Here is a 14074-nt window from a genome sequence, read left to right as displayed (position 1 = left end):
TACAGTGCAGTACAATTGCATTTTCCAGCTGTACAAATACATTCATTTTGTTTTGTTAATCAAAACCACACACATACTTTCCAAGTGTACCACTGCATTGCACTGACATGTAGAACAAGTTACAGTATGTATTAAAGTCATTCAGAGTACTCCATTCAAACAAAATGTTTTCTACACCGGGCCATAAACACTTTCCTCCTACCAGCTCGTTTTTCTTTTGCCATTTTAAGTTGGTCTTTGTTTCGTCTCGAGTCACGTACTGTTTTTTCAGCATTGCGATTAACATTTATTTCAGCAAATTAAACAACGCGCAATTTCAAACCTGTTGAGTAGCATTTTCTTTTTTTTCTTACTGTCCTACTTTATCCAGTGTCAAAGTCACCTGCATTATTATAGCATTGCAGTTACAATGTACAGAAAAGTTTACTACTCGACTTTCTAACCAATAGAAAGGAGGAGGTCAGTCAAAAGTCTGAAAGCTTGTGTTTAACATTCAAAATGACTAAGGGTATTGAGAATAAGAAATTAGAACAGTGGTTTTGTGTTTCTATCTAGCAACATGATCTGAATGCCGTAGATCCTGAACAAATAAAAATCGGGTTGTTGACAGTTCAGTTTGTGTGAGACATACTCGTGGCTGTAGTAATCCCATTGCGGCGCTGGTACAGTAGTTTAGTGTTAGACACACCGGCGCATATGTCTCACCGGTGTATTAGTCGCGCCCCCCTTTTAAGACCCCTGAAAAAATGCCTAGAAAATCGACTTATTCAACGTTTTTTATGGTAGCTTCTTTTTACCGGGAGTGACATTTAATAAGAAGCTTCTTTCCTCAGTTGTGTTTGCTCTTCAACATTAGCCTTTAACATTGCATTCTTACTGTACACATTAAAAAGGTTATGGCAGGCTGTGGTGTTGTAATTTGATTTGGTAATTTTAATATTTTTAATATTCTTAGACAATTAAATGTTTTGTCTGAGAAAAGAATTCCCTATCCTAATATAAAGTGATTCTGTCAAGCACATTTAAAGTTGTAACCTTTATCTTTCTTTAAGGAGGCGTGCATTGTGTAATATTCCATTTGTTTTATTCCATAGACTTCTTCGCTTGCTCAGCTCCTAGGTGTTTAGTAAATGTCAGGAGTGTCCCCAAGGGGTGTTCAGCTATAACCAAGCTCATCATGCTGATTTTAAACCATTGACACTCAGAAAAGTTTTATTACACAAATTGTTAAAAATGTTTTATTGTGCTCATTTCGAAATACTGAAACACTTCAAAAATCTGTATGAATTGCCAGGACATTGTGTTCTTATAATTGTGAGGGTCTGGAACCAACTCCCCAGTAATGTTGTTGAAGCTGACACCCTGGCATCCTTCAAGAAGCTGCTTGATGAGATTCTGGGATCAATAAGCTACTAACAACCAAACGAGCAAGATGGGCCGAACGGCCTGCTCTCGTTTGTAAATTTTTTTATGTTCTTCTTATGTTCTTATTGCTTCAGTGACTCTGACTGGGGCTTCAATTATTCAGTGACTGTTAAAACAATAACTGAGCATACGTATTTTGTTCACAGATTGCCTGTTTTACTTTTTGCAGTTCAATATGACATTTTATCAGGTGCAAAACCATGCTAAAAAATCAGTCTGATTCGTTGAACCTTTGTATCTTTTTACATTTGCAGTTTCACAGTTTCCATCTGGTCTCAGAAATGGCTGATATTAAAATATACAGAATCGGTACAGAGTCATCATTTTTGATTGATTTAACTCGATGTCCCTGTGGCAGGACGGCTGAGTCGTGACGCCCCCAGGCCAGGAAGCTGACCGAGACACACATGTACTATGGGTGAAACCTCTGCTGCGTGTTTTTATTCAATGACAAAAATAAATAAAAAAGGCAGCCAAAAACCACAGCTCAAAGAGCCAAAAAAAATAAAAGTTTGTACAGAAACAAATCTCAAACACAGATATATTAAATGATAATTACTTTTCACAGGTTTTTACAAAGGAGGACACGGACAACATGCCCCACATGTCGACCTGTTCCTATCCAATTTTAAATAACTTTAGCATAACAGAGGCAGACGTGTTAAAGGGACTAGGAGCTCTTAAAATAAACAAATCCCCTGGGCCAGATGAGATCCTCCCAATAGTACTCAAAGAAATGAAAGAAGTTATTTACAAACCGCTAACCAAGATCATGCAACAGTCTCTTGACACAGGGGTTGTACCGACAGACTGGAAAATAGCAAACGTAATACCGATCCACAAAAAGAGAGACAAAACCGAACCAGGTAACTACAGACCAGTAAGCCTGACTTCTATTATATGTAAACTTATGGAAACTATAATAAGATTCAAAATGGAAAATTACCTATATGGGAACAATATCCTGGGAGACAGCCAGCATGGTTTTAGGAAAGGGAGATCATGTCTAACTAACCTACTTGACTTTCTTGAGGATGCAACATTGACAATGGATAACTGCAAAGCATACGACATGGTCTATTTAGATTTCCAGAAAGCTTTTGACAAATTCCCACATAAAAGATTAATTCTCAAACTGAACGCAGTAGGGATTCAAGGAAATGCATGCACATGGATAAGGGAGAGGTTAACAGGTAGAAAACAGAAAGTACTGATTAGAGGAGAAACCTCAAAATGGAGTGAAGTAACCAGTGGAGTACCACAGGGATCAGTATTAGGTCCTCTGCTATTCCTAATCTACATTAATGATTTAGATTCTGGTGTAGTAAGCAAACCCGTTAAATTTGCAGACGACACAAAAATAGGAGGTGTGGCAAACACTGTTGAAGCAGCAAAGGTCATTCAAAATGATCTAGACAGCATTCAGAATTGGGCAGACACATGGCAAATGAAATTTAATAGAGAAAAGTGTAAAGTATTGCATGCTGGCAATAAAAATGTGCATTATAAATATCATATGGGAGATAGTGAAATTGAAGAAGGGAACTATGAAAAAGACCTAGGAGTTTATGTTGACTCAGAAATGTCTTCATCTAGACAATGTGGGGAAGCTATAAAAAAGGCCAACAAGATGCTCGGATATATTGTGAGAAGTGTTGAATTTAAATCAAGGGAAGTAATGTTAAAACTCTACAATGCATTAGTAAGACCTCACCTAGAATATTGTGTTCAGTTCTGGTCACCTCGTTACAAAAAGGATATTGCTGCTCTAGAAAGAGTGCAAAGAAGAGCAACCAGAATTATCCCGGGTTTAAAAGGCATGTTGTATGCAGACAGGCTAAAAGAATTGAATCTATTCAGTCTTGAACAAAGAAGACTACGCGGCGATCTGATTCAAACATTCAAAATCCTAAAAGGTATAGACAATGTCAACCCGGGGGACTTCTTTGACTTGAAAAAAGAAAAAAGGACCAGGGGTCACAAATGGAGATTAGATAAAGGGGCATTCAGAACAGAAAATAGGATGCACTTTTTTACACAGAGAATTGTGAGGGTCTGGAACCAACTCCCCAGTAATGTTGTTGAAGCTGACACCCTGGGATCCTTCAAGAAGCTGCTTGATGAGATTCTGGCTACTAACAACCAAACGAGCAAGATGGGCTGAATGGCCTCCTCTCATTTGTAAACTTTCTTATGTTCTTATGTTCTTAATTGTTTTATTTTCCTTTTGTTTTACTTTCTTCTTCTCTTGTCACTCTCTCCCATCTACCTCCTCTGTCTACTCCCACCCTGATTAGCCAAAGCTGCAGGGTTTTATACCATCTCCATATTAGTAATAAATTAATCAATCTGCACGACATTTTGATATCTGCGTGGTCGACAGCCACACAATTAATTTGCTGCCAACCAGGCATTCTCACGAGCTGTCTGACAGAGACAAGCTGCTACCATATCCTCTGCCAGACCACATCCAAACCGAACAATAATACATTCAATAATAAGGCAATACATTTATCATAACAATACATTCACCAGCAACCCATTCTTTTAAATACCCCCACAATAACACAATCATACCATACATCAAGATGAATCCTCAGAATACAACACATTTATCAGCAGGGCTTTGCCCTGCCCCAATTTACACACACGGCTTTTCTGCCCTGCCACAGTCCCTCTGCGTGGCTTCAGATTTATGCCAAACATGTCATTATTTTAGTTCACAAACATGTCTCGTTCAGAGATTCTAACCATCTCTTACGCTGATCGGCAGCTCTGAAAACAACTACTTAGACAGTGACCTTAAAAGGTCAAAAGAACACTGTGGCCCATTTGCATGCAGAAGGATCAGGAAGAACATGGGTTGCAGCTATAAATCTGTAAGGTTAGTCTGTACAGAAACTGATTTAGTTTTCTCTTTGTCCTGCATTAAAGCCTTCAGCCCAGTTTGTTATGCTTCCACAAACTCTCCCTTCATCTCTCCTTGTTGCTTTGTTATTTGCTAACCTGTATTGAACCTAAATTGATACATACAAGACAAAGCAGTTTGCTGTGGAAGGAAAAAGGATGGACTTTTTTTAATTTGTTTTAATTTAAGCAATATTGAATTGTAATTTATGTCTGACTTGGATTGCTGAAATTAGCCTTTCTTTTTTTTTTTTTCCCGGCATCATCAGGGTGAATCTTGTAACAACAGTATAGATTGCTTTCAGGTGAATCCATCTGGGGACTAACAAACAGGAGCCTGCGTCATTTATTGGCATTCTCTGGTCGCATTTCCCAGTTTCTGATCATCATTGCTATGGCTCTTATCTGCTACCTCCTCCCATCAGCGAATTGCTGAAACCCAAAAATAGGATTAATGCCTGTGTCATGTGATGAGAATATTGACATCCTGCCCTCCCCACACTGTGTGGCCGCAAAAGGTATTTTTAAGGAGGTTACCATTGCCGATGGCCTTGTTTAATTATGTAAGCTGGTTTGTGTGTGTACATACAGCTGCTAAGGATGAGAGCAGTATGCTCACGGTATGCTGCAGAAGAGAAATTGTCGTCTTATTTTCGTAAGAATTAAGTTGTGAATGTACTCTTTGATATGGTATGATATAGACAGTTGTTTCTAAACAGCAGGGAACAAGACTAACAGATAATGATACTGTTTTTATTGAAGGAAACCCATTTCTTGCTATTGCTGAGCTATAAGAAAGGAGTTTTGTATTTCTATCCTATAGTTTCTTGGGAACTTGCTTGTAATAATACCTAAGCAGCGCATAGCAACTGATGCTGTTTGAAAGAAACCCAAATTGCCTGTATTTGATTTGTGGCTTGGCCTACTTTAACAAATTATTTAAAAACAAAAATTCCCCAGTTACGGTTAATGACTGAGACACACTGTAATTTCAAGAGGCTTAACTGCCTGATTGTAAACCCTCAAACAGCCTATTGGAGTTCCCTATTAGCTTGAGTCACAACAGCATCAGCAACGACAGCATCATTGAGGTTTGCCAACATACAAGAAGCAAATAATGTTAATAGACTACCATCCATATCTTCTGTGTCTGCACAGTGATTTATGTTGTTATTTATTTATTGTATTAGTATAGCTCCTTTCATACCATGGTATCTCAAAGCGCTTTACAGAAAGTATGCATCATCATAGTTCTTCAGTGATCTTCAACAGGAATTAATTTATCAGTGACAGCATCAGCATTTGGCACAAACTCTTGGATTATGCTGGCAAGCTGAATTCAACACTTGGGGCATTTTCATACTGAGTTGTGTTTTATCTCCAGATAGCCTGGCGTGTTGCTACAGCACCCACTCAATGTCATGTCCCATCTTTCTGACTGTTTTATCTCATTGCAATTGACAAAGGTTAGTCAATCGAAAAAAAACATGTACAGTATTTACTGAGAAATTACAGCAGCATACCCAATACTGATAAAAGTGATTTCTTTAGAGACACTACCAATAAGAGATAAAAGTACAGTGGTTTCTTTCTCTAAAGATTTGCCCACTGCCCTTGTTAAAAGGTGACAGGCCCATTAAATGTTGTAAAGACATGGGAAGTCATGGCTGCACAATAAACAATATGTTTTTAAAACTGCTTTTCTGATTTCTTCTAGAAATACAAGCCTGTCAGATGTGATGATATATTGAAATGAAAACCTCCTAGCCTCAACTCTGTGGATTTCCAGCTAAAAAAAACAAGTGAGGGGTAAGTACTGTGCTAATGTTAATATCAGCTAACTTATCTTAAGTATTCCTGTTAATGCAAATCTTTATTTCAGACACATTTAAACAGATTTCTCATAAAAAAAAAAAAATAATAATAATAATAAAAAAAAGAATATGCATCCAATCTCAATCTTTTATCTTTACCTGAAAATAATTTGTTTCATGCTGAATAGAATTTCTAATAACATAATTTTATATGATTCATGCAAAAATGTACCATGGTACTAAACATATGGGTTAATAGTCCCAAATTATAAACAGGCAGTAATATAACCATTAGTTGTATACATTACAGCTGGCATATGAGAAATCATTGAAATATTCTTGCTACAGACTTTGCAGTTCATTGTCAGATGTATTGACTTGTGACACTGTATCATCATTCATGCTTATATAACTTGGCATCTTATTAGTGACTAACTGTCCTGTTTAGCCCATTATAATGACATCCCTCACTTCAGCAGATGTTCATTATACACTGTTCAGCCTGTGGCACTGATGGCAAGCCCGACCACATCTCAAACACAAAGGCTTCTTAATGAGACACAACACCTTTTTTGCTTCTTTGAACTTACTTATTAGGACCGAAGTGCCTCATCCAGTCTAATCCAAATAATTAGAAGGTAATGGACTTGCTTGGCTGCCAGCTACAGTTGGAACTACTGCAAAGTCTGTTTCAGTACATTGTGCACATACAGTGAATAGAAGTGCATTCTGAGCATGTCTGTGTCAATAGTGCACACTGCTGTGACACACAGTATAAACGTGTATACAAACAAACGATATATATTAGAGACCTATGAACTTTCATCCACCAATCAGGAAGCTCCATTGCACGGCTTTACCATATATTTAAAAAGTGGATCAGATTTCCTTTAACCTGATTGGTCCATACGAGGTAAAGGCCCTTGAATGTTATCATTCAAACTACGTTTAATGTCTCTTCCAAATCAATCTGCTGGAAAATACGTAAATACAGAATTCATTAATATATTTGACCTTTACACGCCCCTGAACTAAGTCTTCCTCCCCACTATATGTTCAATCTATCTATTTAAATTTAGCAAATATAGTTTACAAAAAACGAGAATAGTGTTTGCTGTCAGCAGCAGTACAGTAAGCATACCAGCAATAGCAACTAGTCTCTGGTTTGGATAACAAAGTGTAGAAATTAAACAACTAGACCGCAACTTTATTACAGCATATCATAATTACAAAAGGCACTGCGCTCTCTCCTCTAACAAAGGCATGAGACTTTGAATACACTTACTGAACACAAGCCCTAAACAAACAACACGATCAGCATTAGCACATGTAGTCTACTAGATACTTTTAATTACTGGGGAAAAAAACAATATTTTTTCACTTTTGCTAATAAATTTGTATTGGAACCTACTGGTAATTTAAATGCTGTGTCTTACACAAATACACCAACCTACACTCAAACTGAAGGCTACCACACAACATACGGAATTCTGAGCAAACCACGTTACTCATCGAATATTGAGGCAAATGTTTGTATTTATTAGCAACCAAAACTAGTGCTGTATAAAACCACGGTAAAAACAAGCAAACAATAAAACTTCAAATGGTTTCTTTTTATTTATTAATGCATCCATTTTCTAATGCAATATAGCCGTCATAAGGGGGCATTACCATCTCACTGACTTTCAGATTTAATGAATTAATTAATGAATTATTATCTTTTTATTCCTGTTGGAATACAGAATCTTTTCCAAACATTTTGTTTAATTAAAATCTTGGGAATTATCGCCTCTGTATCTTTTTAATGCATGCTATGGGGTAGATGTAACAATACGTGCAAAGTGATTTGCGGGTGCAAACCCCCCATAAATCGTGTTTAGCAGCCGTAAAGTCTGATTTTACCAGTCGCTAAAAATGCGGCGTGTGTAAAGAATGGTATTCACCTGCCGTTCTGCACCCGCTATCAAATTTACACTTTGCCATCATTAACCCATTCAAATTATATTGAAATGCATACCATGAAGAAAAGATCATGGAATAGGGTGGGATCTGGATACTAAGTGGGCGCAAACATTATAATGTGATGTAAAGGTTTTGCCTTGCACTTAGGCAATTGCTGACCCTCCTAAAACTTTACACCTCTTCTTACAAGGTGCAAACCAATGTAGAAGTGAGTAACTAAGAGCTGTATAAAAGCACACACCTGCAGAGACCTGTCATTGGCTTCAGGATGGCTGCTGTGGTACACTTCCTGATGCGGCGAGGACAGACATGTTAGGAGGAGAAGGGCAAGATGACGAAGACCCTGCATATTCAATCCCAGGGTCACTTTGTTTGGGATGCTGGAGGATGCGATGCTAAAGCGTTATCGTCTCACTCCGCAGGTCATCCTAGACCCAATAGCTGAATTGAGGGATGACCTAGACCCCAGCGTCAATCTAGGGACTGCTATCCCTGCACATGTGAAAGTGTTGTGTTCTCTGCACTAGGACAAAAAGGGCAGACCAATACATATAATTTCCTAAGGATACTAGCATAACTGATGTTGCCCTCAGCCGTAAGGGCTCCTTTTCAGAAACCTTTATTTTCTGTTCACCAAGAGGACTTTGCTGCCATTCCTCTAACATATATATTTTTTTGGTTTGTATTTTTGTGCTCCACAAATGTCATACAGCGCCTACTGCTCTCCATGCTTCTGCAAGTGGACTGATGTGCTCATTGAGACCCTCATTTTCATAATTGCGGATCATTATTTGTGCATGTTGAGTAATTTGCATTGCTCTTAAGCTTACATAGGGTGCAGTGCAAAATAATTGCCTGGCAATGCAATTAGAATTTTCCATCCGCAATTATTTGCACTGCGCCTACACCTATCCCTGTATATCATTATTGCATTTCTTATGAGATGCAAACTGATAACAAAGATAACCGGCACATTAGTCTGGTCAATTTTAACAAAGTAAAGAAAGGTGAATATGGGCATTACCATAGACATGCTCCTATGAATATGGGCATTACCACAGACATTCTCCTATGAATATGGGCATTACCATAGACATGCTCCTATGAATATGGGCATTACCATAGACATGCTCCTATGAATATGGGCATTACCACAGACATGCTTCTATGAATATGGGCATTACCATAGACATGCTCCTATGAATATGGGCATTGCCATAGACATGCTCCTATGACCATGGGCATTGCCATAGTCATGCTCCTATTTGTTCCTTTGATGTAAAATGATCACAGTTTTGACTGGGGCCACAAACTCAACATTTAATATATCTTTTTATTTTTGTAGTTTTTTTTAGAGAGTTTTATGAGATTTTGATTATTAATTATAATATGTGCATAAGGTTTAATGTTCTCTGGTCCCAACCAAAATGTGAAAGTATTCAGGTCCCTCTGATGCCTGGCTATGATGTTTCCTCCATTCCACACTTAATGCTTTCCAGTGGATTGGCAGCAAGCTTTAATTGTACGCTATACCTGATTTAGTAATTTATTAAACTATGATTTATATACCAGTACCTAACTTTAATCCAAATCCCAAATTATCTTTTGGGTAGTAGAGTGGCTGCTGGAAATCATTTTTTTTAAATCATCAATTTATACAGTGGCTGTGGTGCAGTGTGTTGTTCCGGCTTTGTGCTGGCCCAAGACGACAGCTCCAGATACGTGTTAGCCGTCCAGTGGTTCACAAACAGTGAAGACAATTAATAACACCGACAAACAAACAAAACACTCACGAATATCTCTTTCAGCTTTCACTGCGTCTCTCACGGTCAGTCAGGTTCTCTATACAAAAACCAAGTGAAGGAGTAGATTGCGATTCTCCGTCCCCTTTTATGTTATCACACATGACCCCTTGGTAAATGTCGTTTCCCTTCCGGGTCAATACGTTCTTGCAACAGAGTCTTGCCTTCTTTGAGAATGACCGACTTCCCGACCCTGGGAAAGAACTGTCAGGCCAGCCCATCCAAAGAACTCAACTTTCGCTGCTTAGCGCCCTCACAGGCTGGGAGGGATATTTACAAACAAGATTCATTATATTTCTGTCACAAGGCCCTACTTTATTGCTCACCCCCCCAAAGCAATTCTAATATTTAATGTTTTTAATGGTCACTAAACAGTTCTTATAGTCTCATGCATTTCATATCTGTGAAGTCTACAATGAAATTACAAGCAGCAGATAAAATGTTGAGAGATATGAAAAAGAATAATTAAGATGGGATAAAACTGCAACTTGCATGGTAAATGTTTAGTAGTTTATATACAGCAGAGTCAAGGATGTCACCGAGTAGCGAGTAAACCTAGCACTGGTGAAGCCAGAACCCGAGATTTGAAAATGCTGTGTTCTTGACAGAAGTTGAATTTTGAAAACTGACAGAATTAACCAATGACTACCATTAACACACACATATATATATATATATAATTACAATTCATACAGAATGTTATGTTGCCTATCTGTTAGGCCTTGACCTTGTGTGGAAGGCTGCAAGCAGGGCCAGCCTTAATGCAAGGTGAGTGAGACGGCCGCCTAGGGCCGCACCCTTTAGAGGGCCTTGCCGCAAGATTTAATGGGTTTGTTACGTGCCGTGGATGATAGACATGTGGCAGAATTTCCTGTTTACAAAATATTACAAATATGGGTGTGATTACATATGGAGTATGTATTTACTGTAACACAAAACACTAAAAACTCATTGGGGAGGGGGTGGGGGTTGATAATTTAGCACCAGTAGGCTCTCTGGTGCTAAACTTTCAAAACAGTTTAGCACCAATTTTCTAAATTATTTTGCACCCCTACGCTGTAGCTGCAGCTCATCATGTTAGCCCCTCGCAGGTACGAGTCCTGTGAAAATGCTGCAGCGCATGCATGGAAACAGAAGAGCCGACAGATCACTCCAGTGACGGCTGCTTCTGTGAGCACAGCTTTACCAGGCTGAAACTGATCAAGACATATTTCAACTCAACGAGGACTCAAAAAAGATTCTCAAATTTGGCTTGAGAGCGAAGTTGCCAAGAATTTAGAATACTCAGATTTGATAAAGGACTTTGCTGCTGCTAAAGCTAGGAAAATATCTTTAATTTATGTTAATTTATGAAAAAAACAATTTGATAATACCCAGGGGTTCACTTGGGGAAAAAAAATAGTTAAAAGTGACATTTGGTATTATTATTTATTTATTTATTTCTGCCTGGTTACTGTCATCGCCGAGCTGTCAGAACTCATTATAGTATTTTTCAATAGGCCTATTGGGGCATGGTCGTTTTATAAAAAAAATGCGTGATATGTTTGAAGTAGACTGGAATTCTGAGTGCTTGGAAGTTGTGAATTATATAAAATGATAGTCTAACAAACAAACTGAAACAAGTATTCATTAACATTTTAATAACATGAATATTATTTACTGTATCTTAACGTTGGTATATGTAGGTGCATATGATTACATGATGCACCGATATACTGACTGTAAGACACGGTTGCTACTATAGCATTAATTTGATGTTCTGGACCAGGCACTTCATCATCACTGCCTAGGGCCCTGCACAGCCTAAAGCTGGCCCTGGCTGCAAGTAAAGCCCGGAACACACTGCCCTATGCGACCGTCGCATCTCAGTGGAGGAGGTGGTGTCGCAAAAAACATCTTTGCAAATGGGCACCACGCACTGTGCGATTGAAATCGCAGGAAGGGATGCACAATTTCTGATTTTTTTTCTGATGTTTGACCTGCCCTGGATGCATAAAGTACAGCGGTAATGGGGCAAATCAATGACAATAGGTGAAAACATAAGGCTATGACAGTACAATTTTGTCTAGGGCAGCAGTGTGGAGTAGTGGTTAGGGCACTGGACTCTTGACTGGAGGGTCGTGGCTTCAATCCCAGGTGGGGTACACTGCTGCTGTACCCTTGAGCAAGGTACTTTACCTAGATTGCTCCAGTAAAAACCCAACTGTATAAATGGGTAATTGTATGTAAAAATAATGTGATATCTTGTAACAATTGTAAATAATAATAATAATAATAATATAAAGTGGCATGATCGTGAAAACCACATTTGACTGGAGACGTGCATATATTCTCTCTCTTTCTGAGAGAGAGAATAGATCTATCTATCGATATCTATCTATCTATCTATCTATAGTGCTCACTCGGCATCACCCCCCTCCATCCCCCACTCAACTCAATCCAGCTTACTTACCTGTTCATCAGTGTTTCTTTCTTTCGATTGTGCTTGAGATCCCCAACCAGAATCTTTCCGTCTCAACCACAGCCGGTTGCTGCTCCTCTCTGCTGCTTCAGATAAGTTCTTCACTGTGCGATGCAACTCTTGGCCACTGAATCCGACGTCTCTGAGAAACCGGGTTGTAGAGCGTGCCACAAATCCTCGACAACCCAATTCCACTGGGTAAACCCGGACTCTCGATCCTCGCTGTTCCGCTTCAGTGGCTAGTTGAGCATACCACAGTTTCTTCCTCTCATACGCCTCATCTACAGCATCCTCCCATGGCACTGTTAACTCTACCAGGTGAACAAGGTGTGCTGATCCAGACCACAAGACAATATCTGGTCAAAGGTTAGTGGTGGCAATATCAGGTGGAAAAATAAGCCGTTGACCAACATTTGCCAGCATTTTCCAATCTCTAGCAGCTTCCAGTTGTCCTGGGTGAGGCTTGGTTTTAACACCATTTCTTGGTGGTTGCTCTCCTTGTTGTCTTTTGTGTGTAATGTTTTGATGGAACTGGTGGCAACTTATTGGTCATGTTACGCTTGTCTTCCAATGCTAAGGCCAAACATCGCAGCACCTGGTCATGGCGCCAAGTAAACTGTCCTTGGCTAAGACCCACCTTACATCCTGTCAAAATGTGCCTTAATGTTGCAGGTTTAGGTTCTGTGGTGATGGGAAAACATCATATGTTGACCTGATGAGGAAACTGATCCTGCTCTATTCCATTGTCCATAGGTCTTGCCAGCCGATCTTGCATTGTTCCACACTCTCCCATTTCATCCATTCTCCCTGCTTGGCCTGGGAAACGGCCTTTACACACCTCATCCTCTCCTGCTTTTGCACCTCTTTGACTACCAGCTTCCTCCGTTGAGCTGGGGCTGCCTTGTGCCATGTAGGAATGGCACAAGACTTGTGCCATGAGCCGAATGGCCTCCTCTCATGTTCTTCTTATGTTCTAATATAGATTGCATGGTAATTAATTATTTTTTATTCTTTTGGAGCATATAAAAAGATAAACACATTTTAAACTTTATATCTTTGTTTTTATGTACTGTACTTCATTTTACAGTGGGTTTATGATGTAATTTGGAAATATATACAGTCTAACTTAAGAACATAAGAAAGTTTACAAACAAGAGGAGGCCATTCAGCCCATCTTGCTCGTTTGGTTGTTAGTAGCTTATTGACCCCAGAATCTCATCAAGCAGCTTCTTGAAGGATCCCAGGGTGTCAGCTTCAACAACATTACTGGGGAGTTGGTTCCAGACCCTCACAATTCTCTGTGTAAAAAAGTGCCTCCTATTTTCTGTTCTGAGTCCCCATTTATCTAATCTCCATTTGTGACCCCTGGTCCTTGTTTCTTTTTTCAGGTTGAAAAAGTTCCCTGGGTCGACATTGTCAATATCTTTCAGAATTTTGAATGCTTGAATCAGATCACCACGTAGTCTTCTTTGTTCAAGGCTGAATAGATTCAATTATTTAGCCTGTCTGCATACGACATGCCTTTTAAACCCGGGATAATTCTGGTCACTCTTCTTTGCACTCTTTCTAGAGCAGCAATATCCTTTTTGTAACGAGGTGACCAGAACTGAACACAATATTCTAGATGAGGTCTTACTAATGCATTGTAAAGTTTTAACATTACTTCCCTTGATTTAAATTCAACACTTTTCACAATAACTTCA

At 39.0% G+C, this 14074-nt stretch overlaps 1 pseudogene; it reads left to right on the top strand.

Annotated features, from left to right (window-relative positions):
* Positions 1–14074, top strand: part of LOC117403224 (mRNA-capping enzyme-like) — a 124170-nt pseudogene that overhangs the window by 75057 nt on the left and 35039 nt on the right.

Source organism: Acipenser ruthenus, chromosome 5, assembly GCF_902713425.1.
Source record: "Acipenser ruthenus chromosome 5, fAciRut3.2 maternal haplotype, whole genome shotgun sequence".
NCBI lineage: Eukaryota > Metazoa > Chordata > Actinopteri > Acipenseriformes > Acipenseridae > Acipenser > Acipenser ruthenus.
This window is presented reverse-complemented; position numbering and strand designations above follow the sequence as displayed.